This window comes from Podarcis melisellensis (assembly GCF_964234715.1).
Source record: "Podarcis melisellensis genome assembly, chromosome: 13".
Lineage (NCBI taxonomy): Eukaryota > Metazoa > Chordata > Lepidosauria > Squamata > Lacertidae > Podarcis > Podarcis melisellensis.
In genome coordinates this window covers 28570610-28590579 of record NC_138545.1, presented here as the reverse complement: position 1 = coordinate 28590579, position 19970 = coordinate 28570610, and the positions used below count along the sequence as shown (strand labels likewise).

Below are 19970 nucleotides of genomic sequence, written 5' to 3'. Positions count from 1 at the left end.
GTAACAATAAAGACTACAACCAAGGAGCATCTGCTTCCCTTACTCCTGCTGCATCACAATGTTGGAATAACGCTAATAAATTGGCAGGCACAAACACACACAAGCACACAGACGTGGATCACAAAGGCAGGTTGAGCTGACCCCCACGTCTAGGAAGATCCTACCTTTCCTTAGGGTGAAGACAGAGAGAACTGGGGGTGGAAGAGAGAGAGAAATAGTCCATAACTAGGAATTTGTAAACTATGTGCCCTAATCTCAAATCCAGCTATTGAAGCAGATCTTCCACATACAAGGTTGCCGCGAGCACCTGGCATCCTTGGGCAGCTGCCAGGGCCCCCGTGCTGAAGCACGCCTTGGTCCTCCCTTGATTTCGTCCCCCCCCCCCCGCCGTCCCAGCATTCTGAGCAGCACCAAGAGAGGCTGGATCCAGCCACCTTTTGCTTTCTCAAAATGCCCCCTGCCTCCCCCGATCTCGCGTTCCTCTAAGGTAGGGGTGGGGAAATCTGTGAGCCTCCGGAAACTCTGGCCCCAGTGAGCCTGGCCAATGCTGAGGGGGTGTGTGGGGTGAGTGGGATTTGTGCTCCGGGTATATCCAGAGGGCCAACAGTTCCCGGCCCCTGCTCCAAGGCAGCCTGGGAAATTGGAAGGCTGGCTAAAGTAAAGGTAAAGGTACCCCTGCCCATACGGGCCAGTCGTGTCCGACTCTAGGGTTGTGCCCCCATCTCACTTAAGAGGCCGGGGACCAGCGCTGTCTGGAGACACTTCCGGGTCACGTGGCCAGCGTGACGAAGCTGCTCTGGCGAGCCAGCACCAGCGCAGCACATGGAAACGCCGTTTACCTTCCCGCTAGAAAGCGGTACCTATTTATCTACTTCCACTTAAGGGTGCTTTCGAACTGCTAGGTGGGCAGGAGCTGGGACCGAAAAACGGGAGCTCACCCCGCCGTGGGGATTCGAACTGCTGACCATGCGATCGGCAAGTCCTAGGCACTGAGGTTTTACCCACAGCGCCACCCGCGTCCCTTGGAAGGCTGGCTAGACCCAATTAAAAGGATAGCTGCTCGGTGCAATTCTATTATAGCTGCAAACAGGGTGGCGTGGAGGGAGGCGCCAAAACCTGAAGCCAGGCCTGTTCCCCGTTGCTGGAGGTTGTGAGAAACCACAAGAGCCGCAAGGGATCACAGGTTCATTATATATATTTTATGGTACCAGGCAAAAATGTTCCTCTTCAGTCAGGCCCTGGGCTGCTTCATGTTCTATGGCCTCTTAAATGGGTTTGGGGGACGGGGTATTGTTCTGCTGTTTGTGTTTTAACTATTTATCTGTACTTTTGCACCTTGTGTTTTGATCTTGGGAACCGGCCTGAGATATTTCAATGAAGGGCAGTGTATAAATCTGATTAACAAACAAATAAATAAAACGAGGCTGTTAAATGGGTGGAGCAGGGATCTTTCAAGGAGTGGGTCCAAAGGGGGGTAAAAGAAAGAGTGAAGGCCGAACATGGCGTTAACTCTGAATTTCTGCCCTTGCTCTTCTGAACAGCAACTTTTGTTCGGTTTGGTTATGTTGAACTCTGCAAATCCAGAGAGAGAGAGAGAGAGAGAGAGAGAGAGAGAGAGAGAGAGAGAGAGAGAGAGAGAGAGAGAGAATACATAAAGTATACTGTGAGAAGTCAATCATGTTGTTCATTTACAGTAGAAACATTTAATTTGCACTATTGTGTATTGTTTATCACAAGTCATTTTATATTTCTCAGAGAAAAAGGGGTGTTAAAATGTTCTAAATAAAATACATACCCTTCTACTTAGGAGTACAGTGGTACCTTGGGTTACAGATGCTTCAGGTTACAGACTCCGCTAACCCAGAAATAGTACCTCGGGTTAAGAATTTTGATTCAGGATGAGAACAGAAATCGTGGCACGGCGGCAGCGGGAGGCCCCATTAGCTAAAGTGGTGCTTCAGGTTAAGAACAGTTTCAGGTTAAGAATGGACCTCCAGAACGAATTAAGTTCTTAACCCAAGGTACCACTGTACTTTTTCAGTCACCCTGGGGCCCTCCAGATGTTGACGGACTCCAGCTCCCAGCAACCACAGCCAGCATGACCAATAGTCAGTGATGATGGAGGTTGTAGTCCTGCAACATCTGAAGAGTGCCACATGGCTGACCCCACTTTTAAAGTCTCCCACCCTCCCAGATTACATAAATCTAAGGTGCAGTCCTAGACCCATGTACCTGGAAGCAAACTCCATTTAATTCAATATGTCTTACTTTGGACTACACATGTATAGTATTACTCAGTACATGATTAACTCTAATCACATGTTTGCAACATGTATACAGCTATGTATATGAGTTGTAGTCAATCAATCAATTTTGCATATTGATTAATCAATCAATTAAATTTGCATCGACATAAAAGCAGCAGTCCTGAAGTAAATGTATTATTTGCTTCTGTGTTTAAAATGCACTATTTTAGAAGATGTATCTCCACCTGCATTGGGAGAGGGAGACTGGTGGCTTTTCAAAGATGACACATACTCAGCGTTTATGTACTAATGAAATAATGGCTAATTATTTCAAAATCTGCCTGATTAATTGGGGACATCTTTTTATCAAACTGTTTTTAATTATTAATCCTACCAATTAATCAGCTAAATCACTGGAATTTCTTTCTTACCCTTTGTTTACATGCAGCATTATATTTGGATATTGGCTGTGGCTCAGTGGTAGAGCATCTGTCTTGCACACAGACAAGTCACAGGTTCAGTCCCAGCAGCCAGGAAACAGGAAGTACTCCAATCTGCCCCAGTGTTTCCTGAGTACAGTGGTACCTTGGTTCTCGAACTTAATCCGTTCCAAGAGTCAGTTCAACTCCCTATGGTTCAAAAACCAAGGCGCGGCTTCCGATTGACTGCAGGAGCTTCCTGCACTCAATTGGAAGCTGTGTCGGACATTCGGCTTCCGAAAAACGTTTGCAAACCAGTACACTTACTTTGGGGTTTGCAACGTTCAGGAGCCAAGCCATTTGGGAACCAAGGTACCAATGTACTTGGTCATTGCCAGAACCCACGATACATTGAAGCACTCCCTCCTGAGCGCTCAAATCTGCATTGCCCATGGTTTCTCCATGGTTTCCACAGTCAAATTATTTGGGGTCTATCATGAATTGCTAGGAGGGCCAGATCAGGCCTGAGGACTGTGTTTTGGATTCTGAAACTGTACTGCCCTCAATTGTTTGATGGTCTCATGCTCTCTTTGCTCTGCCTTAGTCTCCCTTGCTGTCCAGAATGCCCTCCATCAATTATGTTTGTGAGGACGTAACGATTTCTTCAGATCCCTCCTTAGCCTCTCAGCAAAGCCTCTCTAGCTCAACCTCTTAAACCCAACCCTCATCACCCCTATCTCAGCCTAAGTAGATACAACTGGATCAATCACATTCACACACCCCTCTACACACACCTTAATTTTCTTCCCTTTCCTTTGTCTTCCCCACTCTCAAATGTTATGACTATAGTGGGGGGGGGGGTCCTTGAGAGATGCCCACAGTCGAACATCCTGGCATTTTTTCCTTGTGTAACCCTGCAGGACACAAAGTATGCCATTGGCTCAAGTAAACATTAACTACCAAGGGTAAAAGTAAAAAGTCACAAATAACAACACTCAACGAAAGTGTTGCCAAAATCGCTGCGTTCTGGGTTTGTTTTGTAATGATACGCAATGCTCTTTTACGCTGCGCAGAAGGGAGAAAAGGCAGCAGGGAAAGACATGGCAATGACAACATTTGTGAGAAACGGGCTCCAGCCTCTACGAGATGGGTATGAGAGGAACAAATAGGTTTCCAAGGGTGATCGCCATAGAATTGCCAACATATTGGAAATAGAAGGCTTCACACACACACACACTCTCTTCCTCTCTCTGTGTGTGTGCAGGTCATGGATGGATGGCAGCTGTCCTTCCCTGTGGCACCCTCCTCGCCAGCTGTCGCTGTTTGACCCAGATAGTCTGGGTTTATTCCAGGTTTTCTGCTATATATATTTCTCTACCTCTCCTCCCCTAGAACCTACCCATTCCCCATACCTAGATATCACATTCCTCTGCCCCCAAACCATCAGTCCCTCTTTGTCTTCCCTTCTCCCACTCTTGTCTTATTGCCCACCTTGTGCCTGGGATGGTTGTGGGAATGTTGAGGGTGGCAGGAGAGGATATACTGATTAACATTATCCTTCCTAACTTGTGCTAGCAAGCTTCTTCCCTTAGCAGAGTGCATTCCCCTTCTTACGCAGCAGCAGAAAACTGGTTGCAGACTCATGTGAGCCTCTTAAGACAATCGGGCTTGCCCAGATTGAGATATGGTCTATTATTCCAGGTAAGACCCCTTTGATCCCTCCTAAAAGAATAAAGACTCAACAGTCTTATTTATAAGCAACAAAAAGTAGTTTTACTCATGATCAGGCATAACACAGTGTGATCCCTGAAGGCAGACTTCAGGCTTAAAGTTACAAACATGTACAAACAGGTTTACCCCATATGGGAGATAACCTGGGGGGCTGCTGGTTGGCAGCCAGCAGTACAGTCCAGGTGAATCAGGAAGTTTGCAAGACGAAAAAGATCGAAGAGAGGGAGGTGGCCTTGTGACTTGGCCTTTTACCAGGTCTGGAAAGGTCACGCCCACCTATAGTCACATGCAAGGAAGGATGCTCTAGGCCAGGAGGAACAGGAAGTTTCGACTGGCTGGACCAAACATTCCCTTGCATGTCCACTCTAGGAAAACAAGGAATGTTGTATTTGACTGCTCCCAGTGGATTACATCCCACATAGGGCTCCTGACGTCAGTTTCTGCTTCAGTTCCCTTCAAACCCCTCTTCAAGACCTCATTTTGAGCAGTGGACTGCCCTGCTTACAGATCACTTTTCGGACACCAAACACGCCAGCCAACCACTGCAAGTTTTTTCCTGCACAAGCATTTTTTAATCCAATCTAGCTGCACAAAGGTCTGAATGTTTAACTCTAGCAGTTATCATGTTTTGAAAAACACATTCAAGATTGACTGGTTTACTTTGCGGCTTTATATGAGTCATAGGATCACAAAGGGACAAATAAATGGTAGGACTTCTCTCTCAGGGGCAAGATTATTTTTTCCCATGACAGTTCTGAGAGCCACAGATCTCCTGTCATTGCAATCATTCATGGGACCACAGTTAGGAGAATCATTTAAGTTCAACCCTGTGCTGAAAGGAGACCCACAACCCCACTAATAATTCTTTTTTTTTTTTAATGGGAGGATGGCCACTTGAAAATTGCTGGAGAGTTCAGTGCAACAGCTAGTAAACCTTTGGGGGAATATGACAGCTCAAAGCACATACACATACTTTAAAATGTGATAGATGTGCCTATTTGGGGGAGCAAAGTTCTGTGAAGTTCAGTGTAAAGTTTCTCAGGTCAGGTTCAGCAAAATTACACGTAGCCGGTCAATTTTTAAGGGAAATTTTTTTAAAGGAAAAATTTGACTGCATCAGTGCCATATTATGAAGATCATGAGATCATGGTCGCTTTGCCAAAACCTTGTTAGCCTTTTTTTGCTAATCTGGTCAAAACAGCCTTGATCTCTGTCAAAAAATGAATTAAGTGCAGCGTCAAATACAGATATTCTTTACTGTTCAACAGCCTTTCCAAGGAATGGAATGGAAGCTTGCAGACCAAAGTTTGGCAACCTTCCAGCTCTACAATTCTATGATTCTATGAACCTCTGGCGCATGCAATCCAGGGCAGTTTGCCACAAATCAGGAACCAAGTCATTGCAGAAAAGTGCAACGTTGGCAAGTAGCTGAAGATGTCTCGCGCAAATGAAGTGGTCATTCCATGCGCCTCCCCACTTATTCCCACTTTTCCTGCTTCCCGACACATCTTTCTCCCCTTCCTCTCAGCCCTCCAATCGCACTCATCTAAAGTAGATTTCAAACCCCACTAATCTGTGGTTTGTGTAGCATCTTTTAAGACTGGAGCTTAACTTCTAAAAAGAGAGGCTCTGGAGTAACTGGAAATCCGTTTTCTCAAAGCCCTGTTTTCTAATCCCACCTGTGTATAGTTTGGGTTACTTACACCTGGTTGACATACCTCTCGGAGCTCAGAATATTGCATGCATGGTGGGATACTATGCACACATTGTAAAGTGTGAACTGGGTGCACCACGGTCTCCATAGATTTTCTATCTCAGAGGATTGGCCAAATGCACACCTTACATTTTACATGCTGCCCTTGCCCCCCTGCATTGCATAACATATCCCTGGATTTTCTGAAATAAGTGAAGCCGGTTTTAGTAAGGAAGACAATAAACTGGGCTAATGTTTGACGCTTCTCTCGAGTGCTATCAATTCACATCTTCCAGGGCTGAATCTGGGCAGTGAAAATTGGCTTTGACAGCACATCCTCGTTCTATTAAGTCCTTGCTAATGCGCCAGGTCAATACAGACGATGCTACACTTATCAGTAACTTAGCGCAGTGTTTCTATCTGTGGCTGTGGTCTAAACCACTGAGCCTCTTGGGCTTGCCGATCAGAAGGTCGGCGGTTCAAATCCCTGCAATGAGGTGAGCTCCTGTTGCTCTGTCCCAGCTCCTGCCAACCTAGCAGTTCAAAAACACGTCAAGTGCAAGTAGATAAATAGCTGTGCGCTCTGGTTTCTGTCATGGTCCTCCATGCGCCAGAAGCAGTTTAGTCATGCTGGCCACATGACCCGGAAAAGCTGCCTGTGGGCAAACGCCAGCTCCCTCGGCCTGAAAGCAAGATGAGCGCCACACCCCATAGTCGCTTTTGACTGGACTTAACCGTCCAACGGTCCTTTACCTTTTTATCTTGTATCTGGAGAAATGCTTGTCCGTAACCCTTGCCAAGACGGTAAAAAAACTTTTACCATGTCCCCGTTATCATACAGAAGAGCCAGCACATGACAAAGTTATGGAGCGGCGCTACCGAGAACCAGCTCCCCACACGCCTGTACATCAGGTTGCCAACTTTCCCCACCAGCCCCTGCTCCTCTGCCTGTAGCAGCGGCTTGCTCTGCAGACATGGAGCAAGAGATACTGTTTCTCTCAGTGCTATGAAAAGCTGTACATACTCAGCCCTGCAGATACAGTGGTACCTCAGGTTAATTCATTCTGGAGGTCTGTTCTTAACCTGAAACTGTTCTTAACCTGAGGTACCACTTTAGCTAATGGGGCCTCCTGCTGCCACCGCGTAATTTCTGTTCTCATCCTGAAGCAAAGTTCTTAACCCAAGGTACTATTTCTGGGTTAGCGGAGTCTGTAACCTGAAGCGTCTGTAACCCGAGGTACCACTGTATAGCGGATGTTTTAAAGCACAGGACCAGGCTTGGACTGTGTGTGTGTGTTTGTGTGTGGTCATCTGTGAGCAAGGTGGCAGTTTATTACTCCTTGATAAAAGGGGTTGTTTGGAGCACAGCCACCCATGGTTAGGGCGAAATAACGTTCAGTAATAGCTGTGACAACTTTCCCCATTCTGTCCGAAAGCCTTTGGGCCAAAGAATACCTCGCAGGCCTCAATCCTTGCCTGGGCAAAGCAAATTCCAATGCAGAGAAGGCCAAGCAGAGGCTGCCACACAAGCAAGGCTAAACCTCCCCGCCGCACATTCACACTTTCCCCACAGTCCTCCAATGACACTAAATATTAATGAGTGGCCTACATTGAAAACCACAAGCACCTGACTCTCCCCTCCCCACCCCACCCCCCCAACCAGCTCCCTCTCCATCATTCCTTCTGCAGGGCAGCTGCCCTCACGCATCACCGCAGAGACCATCTTCTCTACCAGCAGGAACCCTCCCTCCCCTTCCCCTCCGCCTTCCCCCCTCCCCGCCACCCCCTTCCCCCCACCACCGCCAACTGGGGACTCGCCAGAAGGCAAAGGGGGGCTGGTGCAGCTGAGCAGGAGGAAAGCCGTACCAGCTGTGCACTCATTTCCAGAGGTTTCTCTTCCAGCCCAGGCTTCCTTTGCCGCCCTTCTGCGGAGGCAGTGGCAGTCAAGGCCGGAAGACAGCATTTCCAATAAAAAAAGCAGACAGAATAAGGGGTGGGGAAAACGGCTGTGTGCGTGTGCTCGTTGTTTGTTGGTGAGTTAATTAGACCTTCTTGGAAGACCAACTATTGCTTTGCCCAACCGAGTAAGATCAGAAGCAGCCAAACTAGTGGGGTCTTCTTTTTTGGGGTGCTCAGATTTTCTTCCCACTCCAAGCGGGAACAGGGTTGCCAACCAACCAGAAAAAGAGTGGTCTAACCAGGTTCTAGTGTTCCAGTTTCTGCTTTTAGTCCAGCTGCCAGAAAAGCAAGGGACAAGGCTGGTTATTCTACCCGCCCCAAGCTGTTTTTATTTTTAGCCGTATGTCAAATCAGGTGAATAGATGGCTTTGGTGTCCCTGTGCTCTCTCCCAGGCCTGCCAGAAATCTCTGCATGGCACTCTTTAGGTCCATTCCCCACCAGATCCACTTGGGACTTTTCCGGGAACCAGCATTTTTCTATTTCAATCCTTAGCAATCCAGGTAGGGAGAAAACTGCATGCAGAAAGAATAGGATGGACGGAGGAGGTTTGCATCTTCATGCTGGACTGTGGAACAGTTTAGCATTCTCTCTCTTATGTATGCACACATGCACACTCCTCATGCACAGGCACGGACCCATGGAAGGACTTCCATGCCTTCTACATGCTTCATGCATTCAGCAGGCAAATCTTGTCCTGCTGTACAGATATAGTGATGGGAAACATATTTACTGTTGAATCTCCTCCTATAAAGCAGCAGCGATTGTTTAAAGCAAAGGGTGTTTTTTTGGGAGGTGAGGGAGTGGCAACCCTACATTTATGCTAACACAAGTATATTTATTTTCCACAAGTATGCCCAGAACTCTGAGTACTTGTCATTTTTAAAAAAAAAGAAAGAAAGGAAATAAATTAAGATTCTGCACCCAGGCAATTCAAATTCTTTACCAACGAAAACTTGATTCTGTCCCCATGGCAGCTGAATATTTTATTCAGGCACCTTTCTGGCACACGGTCGCAGCCATAAGGTTTAGAAACATTATTCTTCTTTTAACGAAAGTTTAAATTGCCAGGGAGCTGAGCTGGAGACAATATTCTGAATACTTTCTGTTTGCCTGAGGGAACAGAGCCCTGAGTCTGCCTGTGGCAAATAGTTGGCTAGATTTTAGGGTATGTCTGCACAAGTAATACACTCCACTTCCAGGCGTATTTGGTCATGATTCACGGCCTAGGGAAGCTTGGCAGAGCCAAGCCCTGGAATGTATGGCTTCACCCCCAAACCCGTTTTCAACGCCAGCATTTAGATATTGAACTTACGAAGCAGGAATGTCATTTCGAGGGAAGATGGCAGAATTTTGCCTCCTGCTCCCCATTTCAGCCAACATGTCCTTATTCCCATAGCAGGAATGGAAGAAACCTTTGGCCCTTCAGGATGAACTACAACTCCCATCAGCCCTAGCAAGGATGGCCAATGGCCAAGGATGATAGCAAAATCGGGAGGGCCAAAGGTTCCCCACACCTGACCTATAGTTTGACCCAGGCCATGGATTCTGAGGGCACGGCCAAACTGTCACTATTTTCGGGTGGGATTCAATCACACACCAGCAGCAAACCCAATCCCACTTCAAATCGGACTTCTTGTAATAGGGAACGTGACTGAAAAATGCACTGGAAACCGTAGGGCAATATTTGCTCAATGTAGCATTTGGAGCTTCTAGGCGACCTGTTCCTTGAGCAATGACCCAGATTTGTTTGTGGGGAGGATGGACAACGTTGCATCAAAGCAAATGCCTTCCCTGTCACTTTCCTTAACTCAAGCATTCCAATATCTAGGGGAAGCAGGGCCTCCCAATCAATTGTGCAATCTGCGTGGACAATATGTGATCAGATTCTATTATTCTATGAAATCCTGCCTGAATATAGTGACAGCCTAGAAGCACCCATTGTCTGATCTCCTTGCAAGCAAATTAAGAGGATCAGTGCTCCACAGAAATTTCGTCTCGAAGCAGCCTGAGTGGCAATTGTAACAATCAATCCAAAGGGCAAATGTATTAAGTGTGCATGTCAAAATGGTGCCCACTCGCAGTCTTATAGGTTGTGTGTATAAAATACCCCACTCTTCTTAACGTGCACTGCTTGGTTGCAATTTCATCTTGAATACATCCAATTGGCCTTGATGAAAATCTTGCCTTGCTTGCCTTCACCCCACCTGAATTCCAGAAGGGGCACCCCTGGTATAAACAGGGCACCTCTGAGGCTTCTCTCCTGATACTGAGCATTTGCTGCCACCCACCTGGCACTCAGGAATGCAAATTTCTAGATGATAAGATGCCACTTCCCCTGAAGTCTTAAACAAAGCTTAACTACCAATGAACAAAAGTCTCATCTCTTCGGAGGCAAAAGTAAAGATAGCCTCTTGAGGCTGGCGCCTCTCCCAGTCGGCCAAGGCTTGTCCTTAGAAGTAAGGAGGACGAATTATTCCCTTTGATTCCTCGCCTGTCCTACACGCACATAACACATGCGCACTATCCATTTCCCTTCGTGCTGAGATCCATCCAAACAGCCCAAAGTGGCCCTTGATTGATGGCAGTGTTTGCCCACTAAGAGCACCCTGCGGTCCAATCCTTGCACGTTCCCCAATTCCTCCCCAGTCCCTATTCAAAGACCGGCGGCGTCTCATGTCGGTCCCCGAGGTGCTATTAATTAAAAATACATCCAATTAAATGGCAGGTGAGGACGTGCCACACGAACTCCCTCCTTATCCCGCTACGATTGGCTCATCTGCGCTTTGATTTGAACGAGACGCAGGGAGAGGGAGAGAGAGGCTACAGGAGGGTTCTCTGAACCTGTGCCAACACAAGGCCATGCCAGTCTGTTCGGCTAGCGCTGTGTGTGTGTGTGTGCATGCGTGTGTATATGCACAAGAGACGTGGCAGACTGATTTCCATAGCCGGTGGTTGGCGTTATTATATTTCATCAGCTGCGGCCTGGCCCCATTTTTATGCACTCCTTCTCCCAAGTAACTAAGCCTGAATCCAGGAAGGGGAGGAGGAAAAAAGAAAACAGATTCTCTAGCAGAGAAACAGTTGCTAAGTCAACACAGATTCCATTTGAACAAGGTTACTGGAGACGGGGTCTGCAAGCAAAGATTTGCGTAGTCATTTCAAACCAAGATGTTAACTTTGCTTTCTCCCCCCACCTCTGCCCAAGCCCCAGCCTTATTTCTCAGCATCCATCTTTAACAGCTTTCCTATTCCATAGCTGCTAGATACGTAACCCCAATCCCTTGAAGTCCAAATTCTCTGGACCAAAATAAACCTGATTCAAGACATCCATGATTTGATCTCAGTACATATTTTCCTTTGGTTAAAAGCAGCTGTCAAGACTCACAGATTTGGATCAGGACTATGGTTCTGAGGAAAGGAGCCTTAGCCCTTTCCCTCATGCTGATTCCCTAGCTTAAATCACCCTCAACCTGCTAAAAGCCTGGGAGCAGGAAGGAAAGAGGCACAATACGGTATTTATTCTTGTGCAGAGGTTCCATGGCAGAATGCAAACCGCTCTGGCAAGCTCTTGATATTCTTTATTTGTGTCACTGTCAATGGCACAAATCCAAGACAGCTTTTGTCCTTTAACCATGCTGAAGGAAAGGGGGAAAACGTTAAACTGCGTAACATTCCATTTCAACGTTTTATTTCTGTATCAACACACAATAATCTACAATGACCCACAACAGCTATAGTCGCTCTCCAGGATGGAGCCAGATATTCATGGGCTCATATTCCAAGCTAATTGTAAGGTATCATGCAGAATCCATGGTTTTAAATTCTGTGCTAATGGGTGGGTCAAGTGTTCGATAACACCTTTTTAAATATAATGTTGACTCCTTACATTCACAAGGATTAGCAATTTAGGCTGCAATCCTATGTCCCCTTTCCGGGGAGTAAACCCACTCGAATACAGCGAGAATTACTTCTGAGCAAACATGCACAGGATTGCACCGTTGACTAGGCTTTGGGGCATGAGAATCTGGCGAGGACCAGAAATGCAACTCGCATAAAAGCAAAACGCGAAACGCCCAAGTTCTAAACAAACATTTGCGTTAATAATCTCACATTTCAAGAGTTAAAAGTGGTAAGGGACTCCCAGAGTGAAAACAAAGCCATGTCTGAGAAGACTGAGTAGCAATAGCATAAATATCCACACCAACAGTGGGCAGCATAAACCAACATGGAACACCAAATCCGGCCATTAGGCCGGAAAGTGGGCTTATTCTCAATCCTGGGCAGAAGAAGCCCTATCAAGGTGTTCCCAAGCTTTGGAATCTGCCGCATTTCTTGCCGGCTTCACGTTCCCGCTAATTGGAGATTTTAATCTTCAGCGACTTTCTGCTCAGAGGTGCTGACAGGATCACCAGCTGTGCAGCTATTCCAGGAGCACCGGCTTTTTAATCAAGCCATCTTGGCAGGGAAGGTGGGGTGGAACTGGGGAAGGGGAAGGGGAGGTAAGTCAAGGGGAGGAGGGGGTGAGGGCTTGGGAGTCCACACACAAACACACAGAGAGGCCCCCCAAAAGAAGGACTTAGCTATGGGAGGAAACCTGAGCACAATTGCCACTTGCAACTCCCGACAACCGATAGACAGAACACTGCCTCTGACCCTGGGAGGTGAAATACAGTCATGATGGCTTATGCGCTTGCCAACAAGCAGGGCCTGACGGAGAGGACCACCCCCTGTTCATCTCCACTTTTCCAGGAATCAAAATCGTTCTGCCTCTGCCATATGGGTAGAAGGTCCCTTTTCAGCTATCAAGGCTAATAATAATAATAATAATAATAATAATAATAATAATATCCCACCCATCTGACTGGGTTGCCCCAGCCACTCTGGGTAACTAAGAATTGTTGCCAAGAGACCATTTCTCAGGGAGTTTGTCCTAGTCTTTTTAAAAGCCACTTGCTACTGCCACATTTTGGGACGCGGGTGGCGCTGTGGGTTAAACCACAGAGCCTAGGACTTGCCAATCAGAAGGTCGGTGGTTTGAATCCCCGCAACGGGGTGAGCTCCTGTTGTTTGGTCCCTGATCCTGCCAACCTAGCAGTTCAAAAGCACTTCAAAGTGCAAGTAGATAAATAGGTACCACTCTGGTGGGAAGGTAAACGGTGTTTCTGTGCGCTGCTTTGGTTCTCCAGAAGTGGCTTAGTCCTGCTGGCCACATGACCCAGAAGCTGTACGCTGGCTCCCTTGGCCAATAAAGCAAGATGAGTGCCGCAACCCCAGAGTCGGTCACAACTGGACCTAATGGTCAGGGGTCCCTTTACCTTTACCTTACCGCCACATCTTACAGTGGCAGGGTCCATCAGTTTAGGCACGCGTTGCATAAAGAAGTACTTTAGTTTGGCCTCCTTGGTTTGATAAAGGTTGGTGACCCCAACTGGTGGTGGTGTTATAAGAGAGAGGGACGGACCTTCGCTTTCACTGTTCCCAATGTTATAAGCATTTCTCACTGCCTTGTAAGTAGGCCCACAAAAGCTTTTAGCCTGAAAAGCTGCCAGCAGCCTTCTACTCGCTTCAAGCCTCCTCTAGGAACGCGCTGCTTTTCTGCGCTATGGTACAGAGCAGGGCGCTCCCCTCCTCTCATTATCTCCTTGGTTCAATCCAAGGCGCAGAGCCTTTAGCAGCTGACTCATTCGCTTGCATGCAATCCCTTCTTTGCCTCTATAAGGTGGACCAGGTGAAAAAGAGGATGGTGTGCCTTCACCTTTAATGGTTGTGAAGACAAAGGAATTTCAGCAGGCAGTTCCTGCATGGCAAGCCATACCTGCTGAAATTTAAAGGTTCAGGAGCCCCTGTCTTCTTGCCATGCAAGCTATGCCAGCTGAAATTTCCTCTTCTGCACAACTGTCCTTTTGCACCTGGCCACTCCTATATCTATGCTTGTGCTTAAATGCAAGGCTGCTGTGCTTCACGTTTTCCCATCCTGCTGCTTTGGGCTACAATCCTATGCATGCTAATTTGGGGGCAGAATGGTGGGAATCATTGGGGCTTGCTCCTGAGCAGACATGAATAGGGTTGCATACTTAACGTTCTTAATCAATTTGGCAGATTAAGTTGATGGGTTATGCTGAAATGGCAAAAATGACGGGAAGAATCAGAAATCAGGAAGACCAAAATTTCAATAGGGAACGGGGGGAATTTATAATTGATCTTAAAAACCATTGTGTAAACAGCTAAAATCGAAGGTAGGATTGGAATAACACTTGTAGTTTAATGGTGAGTTTTGGACACAATGGGGAGGTAAAAGATTTGGATTATTATAAAAGATGCAGGAGGAAATGACTAAAAATAAGACCCACAAAGGGGAGGAGGGAAGTCCAGGAGATGCTTTGGAACCTTGTTTTTGTGTTTCATGTTGTATATGTGATTGTAAAACTTTAATTTGAAAAAGCAAATAAATAAATTTACAGAGTTCTTAATCAATAAGGCCTTTTCTCACAGAGTTCTTCCGACTCTCGAATCATTCTGATGGCCCATCTCAGCATGTTTTCCAGCTCTATGACATTCCTTCCAGATATGAGGGAACAAATCTATACGGAAATCACAATGTGGTTACACCAGAGACACCGTTCGGAAGTCCCAATGATCCCTGAAAAGAGTGAACGGCTTTTAAAGCAGTATAGGTCTATGGCGGTTCAGATATAGCTCTATGGTACATGCCATTCCCAGACGCATCACTTATTTCAGTGGCACTGAGGAACCTGTGGCTCTGCAATGTGGTCAGACTCAAACTCCCATCAATCCCAGCTTGCATGGCCAATGGACAAGGATGATGAGAGTTGTAGTTCAACAAATTCTGGGGTCTAGTCCTCTGTTCTGGCCTTGCAGGGGGTTGGACTAAATGACCCTTGGGGTCTCTTCCAGCTCTACAATTCTACGATTCTATAACAAGAGGCTGAACCGAGGTAAGCTGGTCAGCTATTAAGTTTTGTGCATCTCAGGAGGTCATCTTTGCAAATGGTTTATCAAGCAAAACATGATTAGGGGTTTTCTGTCAGTGGCACAAATCTGCTTTACATACATACGTACATAGCTCTCTCCCTGCTAACTGGTATGGCAATCCCAAGACAAAATTTATTTACCTAAGAACTTCAGTACTGAGCCGCAAGACAAGCAGTTCTAACATGACTTTGGTCAATGTAGCAAAGGGATTGCTGGGTACACCCAGTTAATGGGGTGTAGCATAACAGACACAGTGATGAGATGCAAAGGAAGCATCAAAGAGCATGCAATAGATTTATACTTATTAAAATATTGTTAAATTATATTTATTTAGTGTGGAGCATTAAATGTGTTAAGATTTTTTTTTTAAAAAAAAAAGAATGCTCTTCATATTTGATACCTGCCCATTTTGAGCCTTCAGCAAGGAGTGGAGTATACTTAAAAAAAAAAAGAACTTAAAATGAATGGAAAGTAATCAGCAATCAATTTGTGCAGCTCTTTTTTGGTACCCAAAATGGCTCCCTGCCCTCCTTCTCCTTCGTTATTACCTTCACCGCCATCTTCGGAACCAGAACGCTCAAGGTCCCATTTTATTGACTGGGGAAACATAGTCTGAGAGGAAGCAATATCCCCCGAGGCAGCGCTGTGAATCCAACGCTGAGCTGGAATCCAAATTGAAGGCAAGACAATCAATCAATGAACAAAACAGACCTCACAACTTTCATTTTTTTAAAAAAATCCCCAGAAGCATGCCAAGCATGCCTCACCCTCAGTTGCCTGAGAGTCTCATTGCTTTCTAACTTGACTCTCCCCAGCCTCCTTTCCACCCCTTATACCTGGTCCCCTTGATCACATAAGTATTGGCCCATGCCTTTCTCTTCCTTATAATACTTCCTCAAGCCCTCATCTTTTCAGTGAAGTATTTTTCTTAATCTTTATGCCCAACTTTATGCTCAAGTGTGTGCAACTGCATTTCCTCACACCCATCCGTGGCTACCTATCATCTCTTCCCCTCCCATCTTCTTTATTTGTTTTAATATTGTACATCTCTGTTCTCTTTCTTTCATCGTGGAACTCAAGGTGACAAGTTCCACTCAACATGAAGTTTTCCACTCAACATGGAGTTTTGAGGAGGTCACCTATTCAGACACTGACCACAGCAAGTCCTGCTTAGCTGCACCACGGCCTCAGACTATGCCCAGGGTCTTCCCCCACTGCTTACATTACATTGTAAGCTCATTGGAGGCAGGGACTTGCCTGGATCAGTGTACATAGGAAACTCTGTAAAATGCCATGTATGGATGGTGCTCTATAAATAATCAGCTAATCTGCATATGAAACATATTGCTCTTCATACTTTTCAGAATGGAATGCAGGTTGCTTAATGGTTGACTTTATGTTTCCTTAATATAAAACCCAGGAAACAGGCAGGAGATTTTTCATGCCCCCTGCTACGTGGCAATAATTAGTTCAAGAACCAGCTTTGGATTTTATTGTGAGGATGCCTTCACCAGCAAGAAATGAGCACCTTTTGCTGCACTGCGAACTCCGAGAACTCCTCTGTCTCAGCATAGCTGACTTCTGTGGCTTCAAAGGTCTCCCTTCAGCAAGTGATAAAAGGGAATGAAACCAAAACAGAGCTCAGATGGGGTTAACAGGCCATGATAACCCAAAAGAGGGAAGCCAGAGCAGTTTCCCCCCATGAAGTGCTGGGAAGGTTTATTGGCATGTGCTGCCCTCTTGCGTCTTTTAAAGAAAGCTTGCCGCTTTCATCAAGAGCAAAACCAGCCATCTGACCAGCTTTGAAGGCCCGTATTTAACTGCACAACAGTTATTTATGCGGCACTTCTCTCTAATGCACTCGTAATGCTCCTCGTGATATCTTGATGGTTCTTACAAACAACCTTGTAAGGTAGGCTGGACAGCACATTTTTTTAAAAAAAACATTTTAAAGCATTTGCAGCTCGCTTTTCTATTACTAATGTTGAAAACAACTGTTGCTATTTTTAAAGAGATTGTTGAAAAAAAATCGAAATAAAACATACAAAACAATTTTAACAACAAAGATTAAAATTAGTGGAGGGGGCAGGGCAAGCAATAAGCAGAATCAAATAATTAAATAGGTATCTCTGGAGATGGTAATCCAGAGACTCGGCTTCCTTTATAGAAAAGTCTCTTTCTACAACCATCCACTAACCTCAGAAGGTGGCAGCACCTTGATCAGGCCTACCAATGAGCATCTAAAACATGTTGAGGAATCTGTGTTTCTTCAGTGCTCATTCAGCCCCAGCCAACATTGACCGATGGTCTAGGATGGCAGGAGCCTAGAAGTGGAGGGGGGAGGCAAGTGCAGGGGGGGTGAGCTCCTAGTTTGGAGGGTCCTTGCCCTGCCCCAACCACCCTCCGGAGTTGCGCATGAGCAGGAAGTATTTGCTCTTTTAAAGACATCCATACAAATGACTCTTCAGCTTTCACTTCTAAATACACGGGGTGGTCATACTCAAAGAATGGCAACCTAAAGAGAGTTGGCACCGTGTCTTTGGCAGTAACTAGCATATACACAGAGCCAGGCCTGCAGATATCCTTGTGGTAAAACCAAAACAAAAACATGTATGTAATCTGGCGCTGAAAGTTTCCAGAGGCTTAGAGGATTCGGAACATTTTTATACTGTGTGGTGGGACTTTATTATATTCATATACCAACACAACTAACCTCCAGACTCTTTGGTTCTTATCAGTGTGGGAAATAGGGACTTCTTAATGTTTCTACTAATGGGCATCTCCTCACACCTTCCAATTTTGTTGACAAATTAAGGAAATGCACATGAGGTTCGCCTGGTGCCTTCTTTATACACCTTCTGGTGCCAGGAGAAAACAAGGCCTTGGGCTGAGTGACATCAGATGCCTTTTTAAATGTGTTGTGGGACAGCGTACTATTGGTTTGTTTCTGTTCTTATTTTTATTATGTATTTTGTGTTTTTTATACTGTATGTTGTGAACCTTCCTGAGATCTGAGGGGATAGGGTGGCATACAAATTTAATAAAGAATAACAATAATAATTTCTGATATTTTTACCTTTGTTGTTTTTGTTTTTATATGGATGGAATAAAATCATAGAGTTGTAGAGTTGAAAGCAACTACGAGGGTCATCTTGTCCTTTAAAAATAAATTTAAAAGAACTTTCCAGAACTCAGTTCTGGAACCTCTCAGGTGGGGGCCATTGATATTATAAGAGAACAAGGGTGGCGTTCATGGTGAGTTCTGGCACCTCTTTTTCTATAAACATAACACTTAACACCACCCCTCCAAATCCCAGAAGTTCTTAGAGAACCCATGATGGCTAAAACCAGGTTTTAATCTGCTTTCAATCCTTAGTGTAGACATAGCTTTCCATTACAAGGCTGCTTCTGCAGGTACTTGAAAACTGCAGTGTGTGCTTTCTGCTCTCACACATTCGCAAAGGATTGCTATAGATGAGGCAGCCGTCGGGCGAATTGGGGTAGAAAACCTAAACCTTCCACTCCTCTACTTTGGTTATAGAGTGCCATCTGGTGGCTGGCTATCCTTCAATAATACCCATTAATGACTACGGCCCCATCTGCAACATACATTTAAATCGTGCAGCTTAACTCATGGGTTCCCCCAAAGGATCCTGGGAACTGTTGTCTGTTAAAGGTACTGCTGCGAGTTGTTAGGAGACCCCTATTCCCCTCACACAGCTTCAGTTCCCAGAGTTCCCTGTGACAAGGGATAGACTGTTAAACCACTCTGAGAATTGTAGCTCTGTGAGGGGGATAGGGGTCTCCTCTCAGCAGCACCCTTACAGACAGCAGTAACCCATGGTAGTGTCACTTTTGGGGTACACTCTCAATCTACCTAGTAAGTTGGTGATGTCAAAAGCTCAGATGACTAGAGAGTGCAGCCTGGCAGGCTCCCCTCGAATTGTGCCACCACCCAGGGGTGCATCCACTATGAAATTAATGAAGCTTTGGTTTCAAGGCCCCTAATTCCAGAGGGGCCCCAGAAGCAACGTCAGTCCACATTGCTTTAAAATTTTGGGCCTAGTAGACCCCATTTGAGTGTCACGAGTCAAATCGATTAATTCTTTGCTGTCTAAATGTCAACAACTCCAAAACTTTGACAGTCGGTAGCCCGGATGTTGTAAAGGTGTGGTGATCTGTCGCGGAACAGCCCCCGCTGAAGAAGATAACAGTGGGCACGGAGACACTGTTGCAAAGTGGCCCCCACAACAGTTTCAGGGCCCCCGAAACGTAGGTCCACCACTGCTGCCGCCAGCACCTGCCAATTATTCCCATTTGGTTGAGCCAACACAAACCAACAACACAGTTCCTGGCTCTCTTAGGGCGGTCCTTGTCCAATGCATTGGACTGCCCCTTGCTATGGATGTATTCAGCTTCAGCAGAAATGTCCTGCTCCTCTCCTAGGACTGGAAGTCTGGGAGGGGGAGATACATTTGAAAATTCACCAGCCTGAGTCAACTCTGCCTCTTGGCTTCCTTCCGCTCCTGCTTCTGCTTCTGGTCTTCTGTCTGCCACAGACTCTCCCTTCTCACTAAACCCTGTAAAGTTCTTCAGCTTCCACCCCCCCCCCCATTTTCTCCCTCTAACTATTCATCATTGTCCCACCACCAATCCCCTGGCTCTGAGCCTTCCTTCCTTGGGGTTTCCCCCACTGGTGCCACCCAGTGACATTCCTCTGCATCCAACCAGTCCATGACAGAGCCCTACAATGCTGGTCATGGCTTTTGCTTACCTGGACGGAGACTAGAGAGGGGTGTGGGAGCCTGTGAAGAAACTGGCCTGTTTGCCATGATGTCTAAAGCTTTGCCTAGACATCAGTAAGGCTTCTGAATACCAGTTGCTGGAAACCACAGTGGGGGAGAAGAGAGAGGGCTCTTGGGCTCAGG

The 19970-nt window shown here is 46.1% G+C and overlaps 1 long non-coding RNA gene across 2 annotated transcripts in view; it reads right to left on the bottom strand.

Moving 5' to 3' along the window:
- Nucleotides 1-19970, bottom strand: part of LOC309355608 — a 70490-nt gene that overhangs the window by 49220 nt on the left and 1300 nt on the right. For both annotated transcript variants that reach the window (XR_014162557.1, XR_014162558.1), the window contains exon 2: nt 15591-19498. This is a non-coding gene — a long non-coding RNA (uncharacterized lncRNA). The remainder of the gene's footprint in view (nt 1-15590; nt 19499-19970) is intronic.